Genomic DNA, 11,581 nt, shown 5'->3' on the forward strand with positions numbered 1-11,581 from the left:
ATGTGCCTATATTTGTGCAGAGCCCCAGGGTTGACATCAGGCATCTTCTTTGGTTCTTGGAAGGCAAGGACTTCCCCATCACTGTTTTAGCTAGCCAAGCTAGCCAGCTTTCTCTACAAATTCTGTCTCCTCTTCCCAAGCACTGGGATTACAGGTAGGGCTGCCCCACCCCACCTGGATCTTATGTATTTCAGAGGCTCTGAACTCTAATCCTCATGAGGATACAGCAGGTGGCTTACCCGTTTAGCTATTTCCCCTGTAACTATCTGATCTTTCTCCCTCCCCAGGATCCCCCCAACAATAACTTTTTCTTTAGGACAGAATCTCCTGGATCCTGGCTTGGCCTTGAACTAGATATATAGCCAAGGATGACCTAGAATTTTTGATTCTCTGGTCTTCACCAACCTCAAGCTGGGAATTCAAGCCATGCTCCACCATTCCGAGTTGATTCAGTACTAGAGATAAAACTCAAGGGCTTCCTGGATGCTAGACAAGTGCTTTCCCAACTGAGCTACATCCCGGCTCCATATGTGACAATAGTAAAGAAATTATGTATGCACCTGGACAGACTCTGAAGCCGGGGATGCTACAGAACTACTGTAGCTGAGAGTTCCAATCTCCCCAAGTATAACTGCAAGCCTGGGACACAAGGTCAAGGTGTCAGTGTCTTGGGGGATGAAGGGAGGGTGACTCCCAGATGACCATTCTTAGCTGTGAGACCTTAGGGGACCAGATTTGGTAAATAGAAATACATGGAATAGAGTAACTTTCAGATAAGCAAAGAATAATTTTCAATTAGAAAAGCACCTCAGATACTATCTGGACATGCCTATCAAAAAGAATGAGTGTGTAAGTGTGTGTGTGTGTGTGTGTGTGTGTGTGTACGTGTGTGTGTGTGTGTGTGTGTGTGTGTGTGTGTGTATGTGTTCATGTGTGGGAGGGCACATGTGTATGCATGGTCATGTAGAAGCCAGAGGTTTACCTCACGTGTCATTCCTCAAGAGCCAGTCAACCTTGTTATTTGAAATAGGGTCTCTCAGTGTAATCTAGAATCTACTTACTGAGCTAGACGGGCTGGCCAAGGAGTCTATAGGACCCTCCTAGCTGCTCCTCCCCAGTGTCCAGATGACACGCCTGGTGGTTTATGTGGGTAGAACTCAGGTTCTCAAACCTGCACGGCAGGTACTTTCCATGACTGTCTCATACCCCAGCCCCTAAAGAACTACTTTCTAAATATATTTAATAACTAGCTCTAAAAGATATATACTATTAATATATGCTTGATAATTACTAAAAAAAAAAATTGAAATCAAATTTAAATGAGTGTGCTGTATTTTAACTTGTAATTTGAATTCCAGGCTGGTTGCTCAGCCTTTTTATATTTTTCTCTCAAAGACAAAACAAAGAGATAAACAACAAAAGAATGAAAATGGATTGAGAGGTCAGGGAGGGAGCGCTGATGGGGTAAAAGTGCTTGCCTGCTAACCTGTGTTTGAATTCCACAAGGCTGGTAAAAGGGTGGGGCGGCTCCCTTCAGTTTTCCCAGCATTTCAAGAGTGAGATGAAAAACAGTGTCAGGAACAGCCCCCTTCCCCCCCCCCCCCAGAGGCCCACAAGGCAGCTAGCCTAGGATACACAGCGCAGCATCGAGCAAAAGAGACTGTCTCAAAAACAAGATTCCAACCTGCACATGAGTGCCGTAAAATGTGCATGTCCTCACATGCACACTTGCACGCGCACACACACGTGTACTCGTGTGTGTGTGTGTGTGTGTGTGTGTGTGTGTGTGTGTGCGCGCGTGCATACAATCAAAACAAATAACTATTTTCAAAACTATTAAATATGAGGATTCAAGGACTGGTAAAGTACACCTACTGTTCTTGCAGAGGCCCTGGGTGTGGTTCTCAGAATCCTCATCGGATGGCTCACAACTGCCTGTAACTCCAATTCTAAGAGGATCTGACAGCTATGAGCACTTTAACTATATATAGTCCAGACCTCCCCCTCGCATACACAGACACAGCATGTAACAGTTAAAAATGAATGCTTTTTAAAAATAAGAATATCTAATGTTCCATGAACATCAAGTAATCGAACCGTGCCCAGGATGGAGTATGAGCTCTTGCGCACTGGTTTCGATTTTAGTGCTATCAGAGCTTTAGGGTTTCTTCCTTCAAGCTGGCCTCAGTTTCCCTCCCACCATGTCCCTAGCACCAAGGTCTCCAGCTGAGTCACACACGGACACGCTCTTTCCCAGCACTCCTTCCCTGTGGCTGTGACCTCCAGAGAAAAGCAAACTACTGTTGGAGACACATTGATGAACCACACAATTTGATGTTTCTGCCTAGAAATAAGCATAAAGGCTCAGTACCAACCTGTGGTTAGGCCTTGGCAGACTGGCCAGACATACAATGTCCCCAACAAGTGACAATCCCTTTTATAGACATGCACTTTGCTACTCACAGAGGCATGCGCTGCTGTTTTTACAATGATGCACTTTTAAGAATGTGTAGCCATTGAACAAGCGTGGGCTTGCCGGCAGCCATCACAGATTAGGGAGAGGTCCACGGGCCCCTCTCCTTCCCTGCTGAACTATTGGTAACTGACAGATTCTGGGGGAGAAACAGTCTCAGTTGTGTACCAAAAGATGAGCCTAACAGGGATTGTTTCAAACCTGCAGCCATACACACAGTCGTCCCTGCTAAAAATCAGTGAGTCACAAAACGAAAAAAGGCACAAATGTAAAAAAATAAAATAAAATAAAATAAAATAAAAAAAAAGGGACCTCTTAAGGAAGGTGGGGTGCAGGAGGGTGCAGGGGTGGGGAAACATCAGAAGGTGGGGCATGAGGAGAAACAAGCACAGTATATACATGTGAGAAAGTATCAAAGAATAATAAAATCAACAACAATAATAATAGCAACAGCAACAACAGCAACGATGGAATTGGCAAACATACCCTCTGCTTTGCTGCTTTGTTTGTTTGTTTGCTTGTTTGCTTGTTTTTAAGACACCGAGACCTATAGCAGATTCTCACACATACATGCTGATATAGCCTCGAATTTGGGATTTTCCAACCACAATTTAGGTGCTGAGAACACACTTTTAGGGAAAGTCAGAGGACACCCTAGCACACAGACGCAAGTCCATCTGCACATCTGTATGACAAGGAAACTGAGAAAACTGCCCAGTCAGGCTGGCACCCATCTGTAAGTGTCACAGGCCTTACGAAGCGTACGTGGGTGTGGACAGGGACACATCTACATCTACAGAAGAACATTTTAGAGCTCCCAGTCACCTCTGTCACCTCTCGACAGAAGACCTCTTTCTGCTTGATTCTAAGGCTGACCTCAGGCTCACTTGGGGTCCAGCAGTACTCACCTCCATGAAAGTGATGCTTCCTGCCCTCACTCACGACTGGGCCACTAATGCATACTTCCTTGCTACAGATGTTCAAAGCCTTTTCAAAGCACCCTTCTCATCCAGAAACCTTCATACATGCCCTGTGTGGAGCCCCAGAGACCTTCTGAACCCCCCCCCATTGTTCCCTATATAGCCTAACCCCCTTGGAGTCTCTCTAAAATCATCCCTTTAAGGTCCATCAAATCAAGTGACTAACTGGTTCCTCTGACTCCCAGCTTATATGTCTAAAGTCTGGGATCATTTCCTCCTGGTCCATTAGACTAATATGTCACCAGGGCTTCTAGATCCTACTTTGTAATGCCTGGCTCTGTGTCCTGAAGAATACACCACAACGCCCTCCTCTGAGCCAACTCTAGTTTCCCCCATTTCTTATCTTCTCTCCTCTCCTACTGCTGTCTAAAGACGTCCAGAGACTCGGTTGCTCTGTGGCTCAGAAACTCAATTCCCAGTCTGGATCCCTGCTTACCCTTCACCAGGCTCTATAGTCTGCCCTGTTCCCCAAAGCCAGCAGGTACATTCTAGAAAAAAAGCAAAGACACCTCTATTTGGTCCCTTCCACAGCACAGTAGCCACCCCGACACCTCAGTCCTAGAACAGGACATTTGCCTGAATGGGACTTCGGGGCTGTCTTCTGGGCTTGGGTCGAAATTATCCAGGGTTTCATACTGCTCACCGGCCACTAGGTAGGGGAGAAATGCCTGGCCTGGCTGCAACCTTGCCTTGGATATCCACAAGTTTAGCTAATAGCTATCCAGAGAGCATACCAATGTGTTAGTGACCAAACTCATTGATCACCTAGACGAGATGCTATATGCACAAACTATCACCCTTACTTACATATAAGCAAACACATATGAATACTCAAATACACATAAACAACCCAATGGAATAGAATCAATTGCATACAAATCAGTAAGATGCAATTCACGAACTATATACAAACCCAGGCCATGTAAATCCACAGTTGAATTGAGCCCCAACTCCTTCAACCATCCCAACACATTCCCCGCCATACCACAGATACAAATACAACCTAAAATCTGCACAACCTCCCTCTGCCAGGCATACTATGAACTCACAATCTGGGACCAGCTAGCTGGTTCAGCTGGTAAAGGCGATTGCTGCCAAGCCTTATAACTCGAGTTCCATCGCTGGGACCCACATAGTAGGAAAAAACAGGCTGTTGTGAGTTGTCCAAAGACCTACACACACATACAAACACACAAAATTAATTAATTAATTAAATTTAAAAATTCACACTCACAGTGTTATTACATAAAATCTATATTAGTAGATCCACAGAATGAGACACATAGTCGGGCTCAAATACAGACACATTTCCCAACACACAAATACAAGATCATATAATCACACTTGACCACATCAGCACAGTCAGGCAGTTGGGCAAAACTCACAACTACAGCTCATCCGTATACAAAAACAGATACAGTTACAAAGTAGAACACAAGCTCACGCACACCCACATAAGAAGAGAATTCGAGTCTACAGTGTTCAAACAACCCAGCTAGGACCAACTACAACCACACAGGCGAGACAAACTAAGCCACCCATAAACGTAAAGTTGTGGAAGAAAGCTGACACATTGCAGGGACCAAACCCTCCAAATAGGAGTTACACAAATCTCCATAACGTAGCAGAAGTATGTCTAAGAGCTGTGCCACACTATTCCCTCGCACACCCCCTACCCAGACCACTGTCCTCTACAGAGCTGTGATAGGGTGGGGACCCACCCAGCATGCAGACACCCTGCCCTCTCAGTCCTCTCCCGTGTTCTTGCCTCTCGTCCTCGCGCTTGGTTATCCGTCCGTCCGCACTCGCCTCCAGGCACCGCAGCCTGCGGCCACCCGGAGTGGAATGCCGCGGGATGACTTTCAAAACCCAAGTCCCCAGCTCTAGGGCACCGCCCACAGGACTACATGTCCCAGAAGGTCTCACGCCGTCCAGCCTGAGGCTCCAGGCTATGGAGCGCCCAGCACCCGGCACAGCGCGCTGGGACCTGTGGGAAATGTAGTCCCCAGCAAGATGCGCTCGCTATAAGCGTTCCTCAGACGCTCTGCCCTTCTGTGGCTCCACTTCTAGTACTATAGAGAAATTGCGTCTCCTGGTGGAAAAATTTCCTTCGGTAGTAAAATTTCTAAATTGATAGAGGCCGATGGTAGAAAAGGGAAAGATTTTTAAGATTATGTGATGACACGCTGAGGTAGAGTGGTTTGGTTTGGTTTGGGACAGGGTTTCACTATGTAGACCTCAACCTCAGGATCCCCTTGCCCTGAGCTGGGATTACTGGACGGAGTCACCAGCACTCTTCTGTTTTCACTTCTTTGCTTCTAGACCTACTTTACCATTAAAGTCACAGCGTAGACTTGGGGAGCGTCTTAGTCAGGGTTTCTATTCCTGCACAAACATCATGACCAAGAAGCAGTTGAGGAGGAAAGGGTTTATTCACCTTACATTTCCACATTGCTGTTCATCACTGAAGAAGTCAGGACTGGAACTCAAGCAGGTCAGGGAGCAGGAGCTGATGCAGAGGCCATGGAGGGATGTTCTTAACTGGCTTGCTTCCCCTGGCTTGCTCAGCTGCTCTCTTATAGAACCAAGACTACCAGCCCAGAGATGGTCCCACCCACAAGGGGCCTTTCTCCCTTGATCACTAATTCAGAAAAAGCCTTACAGTTGGATCTCATGGAGGCATTTCCTCAACTAAAGCTCCTTTCTCTGTGATAACTCCAGCTGTGTCAAGTTGACACAAAACTAGCCAGTACAGGGAGTATTTCTCAGCTAGTAGAAAGACTCCTCGGCTTCTACAAGTGGTATCCCCTTCACCGCTGATCTGGGCTAAGCTTCCCACTGTTGTACAGGGATTATAGGGTGTTGAGGATTATAGGTATGTCAGGGGGAGAAAAATGTGCCCACTATCCCTGCAGATACATCATTAATGCTTCGTAATATTCACACCCTCTGTTGTAGGGTATGCAATTTCTCTCCTGAAGGTGGAATACAAACTTCCTTATTCCAGGAAGTTTGCTTTAGCCAACAGAATGAAGTGGGTAGCACTGACTCCTAAGTGTCAACGGGTTGTTCACTGATTCTCTTGGTGTGGAGGTTTGAATGAAAATGGCCCCGATAGATTCACAGGAAGTGAATCTTAGAAGGTGTGGCATCACTGGAGCAGGTGTGACCTTGTTGGAGGAACAGCATCATTCCAGCCAGGCTTTGAGGTTTCAGAAACTCAAGCCAGGACTAGTGGCTCATAGTCTCTTCTTGCTGTCTGCAGATCCAGATGTAGAACTCTCAGGTACCTCTCAGCACTATGCCTTGGGTCCCACCGTAATGACAACAGACTAAACCTCTGAACTGTCAGCCAGCCCCAACTAAATGTTTTCCTTTATAAGACTTGCCATGGTCATGGTGTCTCTTCACAGAAACCCTACGGGGTCAATCTGAGGACCCACAGCTGTGGAAGGAGAGAAAAGAGTTCCACAAATTGTTCTCTGACCTCCACAAGGACACATATACACACACACACACTAAACAAACAAACAGAAAGTAATCTCTCACCCTCATTCAGATGGTTAGTGTTGTCAACTTGGCAATATCTAGAATCACTGGGAAGATGGGCAGCCTGTCTGGGTGGGGTGATTATCTTGATTATGTTATCGGAGGTAAGACCCATCATAACTGTGGGTGGAACCATTCTCAGGTCAGGGAGAGAGTGGACTGCATGCATTCAGCACTCTCTGTATCCTCATCGTCATGGCAGTGATATGGCCAGCTGCTTCAGGCTCCTGCTGCTTTGGATTCCCACCCCCATGCTCCTATGATGCTCCCACATACTTGAATTCTGAGATAAAATAAACTCTTTCTCCTTTAAGTTCCTTTGGTCAGAGTAACTGATCACATCAACAGAAAGGGGAACTAAGACTGAAATGCTGTACCCAGAACCTAGGTTAGGTCACCACCAGTTAGCACCAGACATAAGAGCAGGCTCGGTTCACCTGGCTGGTCAAATGTAAGTAGTGTCACCTAGCCAACCTTGAACATATCCCAGTGGTATGAACAAGAAGCACTTGTGTGCCGTTGAAAAGTTTTGTTGTTTGTTTTGAGACAGTTTCTCTATGTAGTCCAGGCTGGTCTCAAATCCAGAGATGCATCTGCCTCTTGAGTGCTGAAATGAAAGGTGTATACTACCATGTCCAGCTAGGTAGATCTATGGCTTAAGGTTCTTTTGTTTTAATGTATATGTGTATGTGTGCCTGAGTATATGTGTATATACCACGTGTACAGGAACCTGCGGAGGCTAGAAGATGGCGTTGAATCACCTGGAACTGGAGTTAGATGGCTGTGAATCACCCCTTATTATCACAACTATAGTTAACCCCTACATGAAATGTGAAGGTCTGCGGTAAGCTCATGATTATTAGTATGAGGCTGGCATATGTTGAGGGGGAGGAAGAATGTTGTAGAAGTCTCTGCTCCATTGAGGCTGCAACATTGCCCTCTCTGTAGTAAAAGTGACTTTATTGTGACCAACCACTGTGACACCAGATGTCTGACTGGAGGTGGGCAGAGTACCAATCTTGGCTTCTTTCTTGCTTTTCTGGGTCGGAAACTGGTTTGCTTGCCGTTCCTGGTAACATATTGTAATTGTTCTCCACTTTACAACATCCCCACACTTGAATTAGTGTTAGTTTACATTCAACATTCAGTAATTCTTGGGAAGCTTGTTTTTCTTGGCCAACTAGTGGATTATTCATGTGGTTTGGGATGAGAGTCTCGGGGGCCTGTGTGTTGAAGGTGTGGTCCCCTGCCTGGCTCTGTTGATAAGTGACAGAATCTTTAAGAAGGAGGCCTAATTCCTAGTTCTTACATCACTAGAGTAGGCTCTTGAGGAGAATTGTGGGACTTTAGTTTCTTAGTCACACTTTTGCTTCCTAGTTTGCAAACAGAGGGGTTTACTCGGCAATCACACTCCCATTCTTGGCCACCCTTGCCAGCATCTTTAAGCGATGGAAGCACTTGATCTTTGGCAGCAATCTTGTTTGTTCATAAGTTAATTGTCTCTGGCATTTCATTATGGCAATGGAAGGGCAGGGCAGGTCTTTCAGCCAGACTCTAGTGAAAATTAAGGCACTAGGAAGCAAGCTTCCTCAGGCCCTGTGGCCTTATCCCTTTAATATCTCCAGCCCTTATCTATATGATCACTTACGGTGGTGGTTTGAATATGCTTGACTCAGGAAGTGGCACTGTTAGGAGGTGTGGCCGTTTTGGAATGGGTGTGGCCTTTTGGAGGAACTGGTTCACTGTGTAAGTGGACTTTGAAGACTCCTATGCTCAAACTCTGTCCAATGTGGAATGAGACCCTCCTCCTGCCTGCCTTTGGATCAAGATGTAGAACTCCCAGCTCCTTCTCCTTCTCTGCCTGCATGCTTCTATGCTTCCCACCATGATGATAACGGACTACACCTATAAGCCAGCCACAATTAAATTTTCTCCTTTATAAGAGTTGCCTTGGTTGAAATAAATGTGGGTGGGGGGAGAGGCAGTATCAGGTACTGGAGGAGACAGGAAAGAGGTACAGAGGGTCAGGAAATTGAATAAAAATATGTAGCAGTGGGGGATGAGGAAATGGGGATAGCCACTGGAGGGTTCCAGACGCCAGGGAAATGAGAGACTCCCATTAGCAGAAATTTGCATTGAAGGGGAAATAGAACCTGTAGAGACCACCTCCAGTAGATAGGCATGGCCCTGGGTCGAGGGATGGGGCCACCCACCCATCTCAAAGTATTTAACCCAGAAATGTTCCTGTCCAAAGGGAGAAAACAATGGAGCAGAGACTGAAGGAAGGAAGGGCCATCCGGGGACTGCCCCACCTGGGGACTCATCCTGTCTGCAGACACCAAACCCAGACTTTGTTGCTGTTACCAAGAGATACTTGCTGACAGAAACCTGGTGTGGCTGTTCTTTGGGAGGTCTGCCCAGCAACTGACCAATGCAGATGAGGATGCTTGGAGCTCAGGGACCACGGTGGGGAAGCTGGTGGAAGGACTGGAGGCGCAGAGGGAGATTGCAACCCCAGAAAGAACAACATAGACTGGCCAGACCACCCAGTGCTCTCAGAGACTAGACCACCAACCAAGGAGTGTGAGGGGAGGGATCTATGGATCCAGATATATATGTAGCAGAGAATGGCCTTGCCTGACATCATTGGGAGGGGAGGTCCTTGGTCCTGTGGAGGTTTGATGCCCCAGTGTAGGGGAATGCTGGAGCAGTGGAGCAGGAGAGGGTAGGTCAGTGGGGGAGCACCCTCATAGAGGCAAAGGGGAGGGAGAAGAGGGCAGATGTGGGATGGGGGGTTTGTGGAGGGATAATTGGGAAGTGGAATATCACTTGAAATGTAAACGAATGGGATGATTAATTAAAAAAAAAAAAGAGTGGCCTTGGTCATGGTGTCTTTTCACAGCAATAGAACCCTAAGACACTTACCTAATTAACTACTAGTGTCTTTTGATAATGACTGGACATTGGGAACCCATGAGCACACATCAGCTGATGCTAGAAAGACATCAGATCTCATGCAATAAATATGGTGGTAGGGAATAATTACCCCTTCAAATAAGGTGTTGGTAGGGGAAGAAAGAACTCCTTAGGAGTACAAGTATTGATCATGCGTTCTCAATGGACAACCATTTCATTTCTGTTCTCTATTACTTTTCATCAGGATACTCTTTAGAAAAATCTTGAAAAAGAATGGATCTCTTGACTTGACCCATGCTGAAATCCCTTGTTATAGGATGAGTAATCAAGGTCTGACCAGATGCTGTGATATCTTGAATTAGAATGGTCCCTACAGGCTTATATAGTTGAATGCCTAGTCATTGAGGAGTGACACTACATGAGAAAGAATAGGAGGCGTTGCCTTGTTGGAGTAGGTGTGTCCTCATTGGAGGAGGTGTGTCACTTGGGTTTAGACTTTGAGGTTTCAAAAGCCCATGCCAGGCCCAGTGTCTCCCTCTTCCTGCGGCTTGTGGGTTAAGATGTAGAACTCTCAGCTATTTCTCCAGCATCGTGTCTGCCACGTGCCACCGAGCTCCCTGTCATGACGATAATGGACTAATCTTCTGAAACTGTAAGCAAGCCCTAATTAAATGCTTTCTTTCATAAGAGTTGCCAAGGGCATGGTGTCTCTTCACAGCAACCAAGATTGGTACGAATGAGGCAACCACAATTCAATGAGACTTCATTTTAATGTGAACAAAGTTTTAGAACTATGAGAACATTCAGAACTCTGCAGAGTGACTGGAATTCAGAGACATTTGTACTCTTCTCTCTGTAGAGCAATGTGCACTCTGGTGGTTGAGCAGAAAAAGTGGAGTGACTTGGCCATCACTTTTGATAGTTATGGGATCAGAGATGAAGCAGCCATGGATTCATGTCGCATTTCCACTGAGGTCACCAGCAGGGATCTAGTTAGGTACTGAGCTTAAAATGTGTGGTCATTATTGTTAGGTTTCAAACCCTGGGACAAATGGCAGAGGTGCTTATTTAGCATATTAAAGTGGATGCTGCCAGGTTCTCTCAGCATCCCTTAGTCCCTACCAGTTACAGGGCCCTCCTGACGGGCATACCCCATTCCCCCGACCCTAAACTTCTCCAGCCCAGGGTCTTGGATGCCCTTCCCCCAGCCACCCTTCCCTATATAATCCAACCATTTTGCTTACCTGATTCTTTTTGTTTTCTCCCCTCCACCCCCTCCCTCCTGGTTGGTACTCTTGGTGTTCCTTTCTCCCTCTCTCTTCCTCTGCCACTCTCCCCCCACGTCCCAAGGTCATATCCACTCTGGACTCTCCCAAATGTCCTTGCCTCTTTCTATGCTCTCCCACATATCTATAATAAACTTTCTCTTCCACCATTACCTAGGAGCAGACATGAATTTCTCTCTCTCTCTTAATTTGGTGCTGAAATCCAGGACCGGTCATGTTCCATGTTCCTTCCCTTTATATTTCTTCTTTCTTTCCCATTCAATTATGAAGCTACAAGAATGCTTAATAATTACTTCTCAAAAGGTGGGGGAGGGGTAGCCCTATTGGTTTAATACTTGCCATTCAAACATGAGGACATGGGTTTAATACTCAGAACT

At 46.2% G+C, this 11,581-nt stretch overlaps 1 protein-coding gene across 6 annotated transcripts in view; it reads right to left on the reverse strand.

Moving 5' to 3' along the window:
* Zim1 (zinc finger, imprinted 1) overlaps positions 1-5,393 on the reverse strand; it is a 22,097-nt gene extending 16,704 nt beyond the window's left edge. For 2 of the 6 annotated variants that reach the window (XM_011250498.2, XM_030242403.1), the window contains exons 1-2: positions 5,175-5,385; positions 4,503-4,625 (exon numbers count right to left, since the gene is read on the reverse strand). The gene's annotated coding sequence lies outside the window, so the exon portion shown is untranslated. Of the gene's footprint in view, positions 1-4,502; positions 4,626-5,174 lie in introns of all 6 variants that reach the window. The other 4 variants (XM_011250495.2, XM_011250497.3, NM_011769.4 and 1 more) reach the window with 4 other exon arrangements.
* Positions 5,394-11,581: the final 6,188 nt, after the last annotated feature.

Source organism: Mus musculus, chromosome 7, assembly GCF_000001635.26.
Source record: "Mus musculus strain C57BL/6J chromosome 7, GRCm38.p6 C57BL/6J".
Classification (NCBI taxonomy): Eukaryota; Metazoa; Chordata; class Mammalia; order Rodentia; family Muridae; genus Mus; species Mus musculus.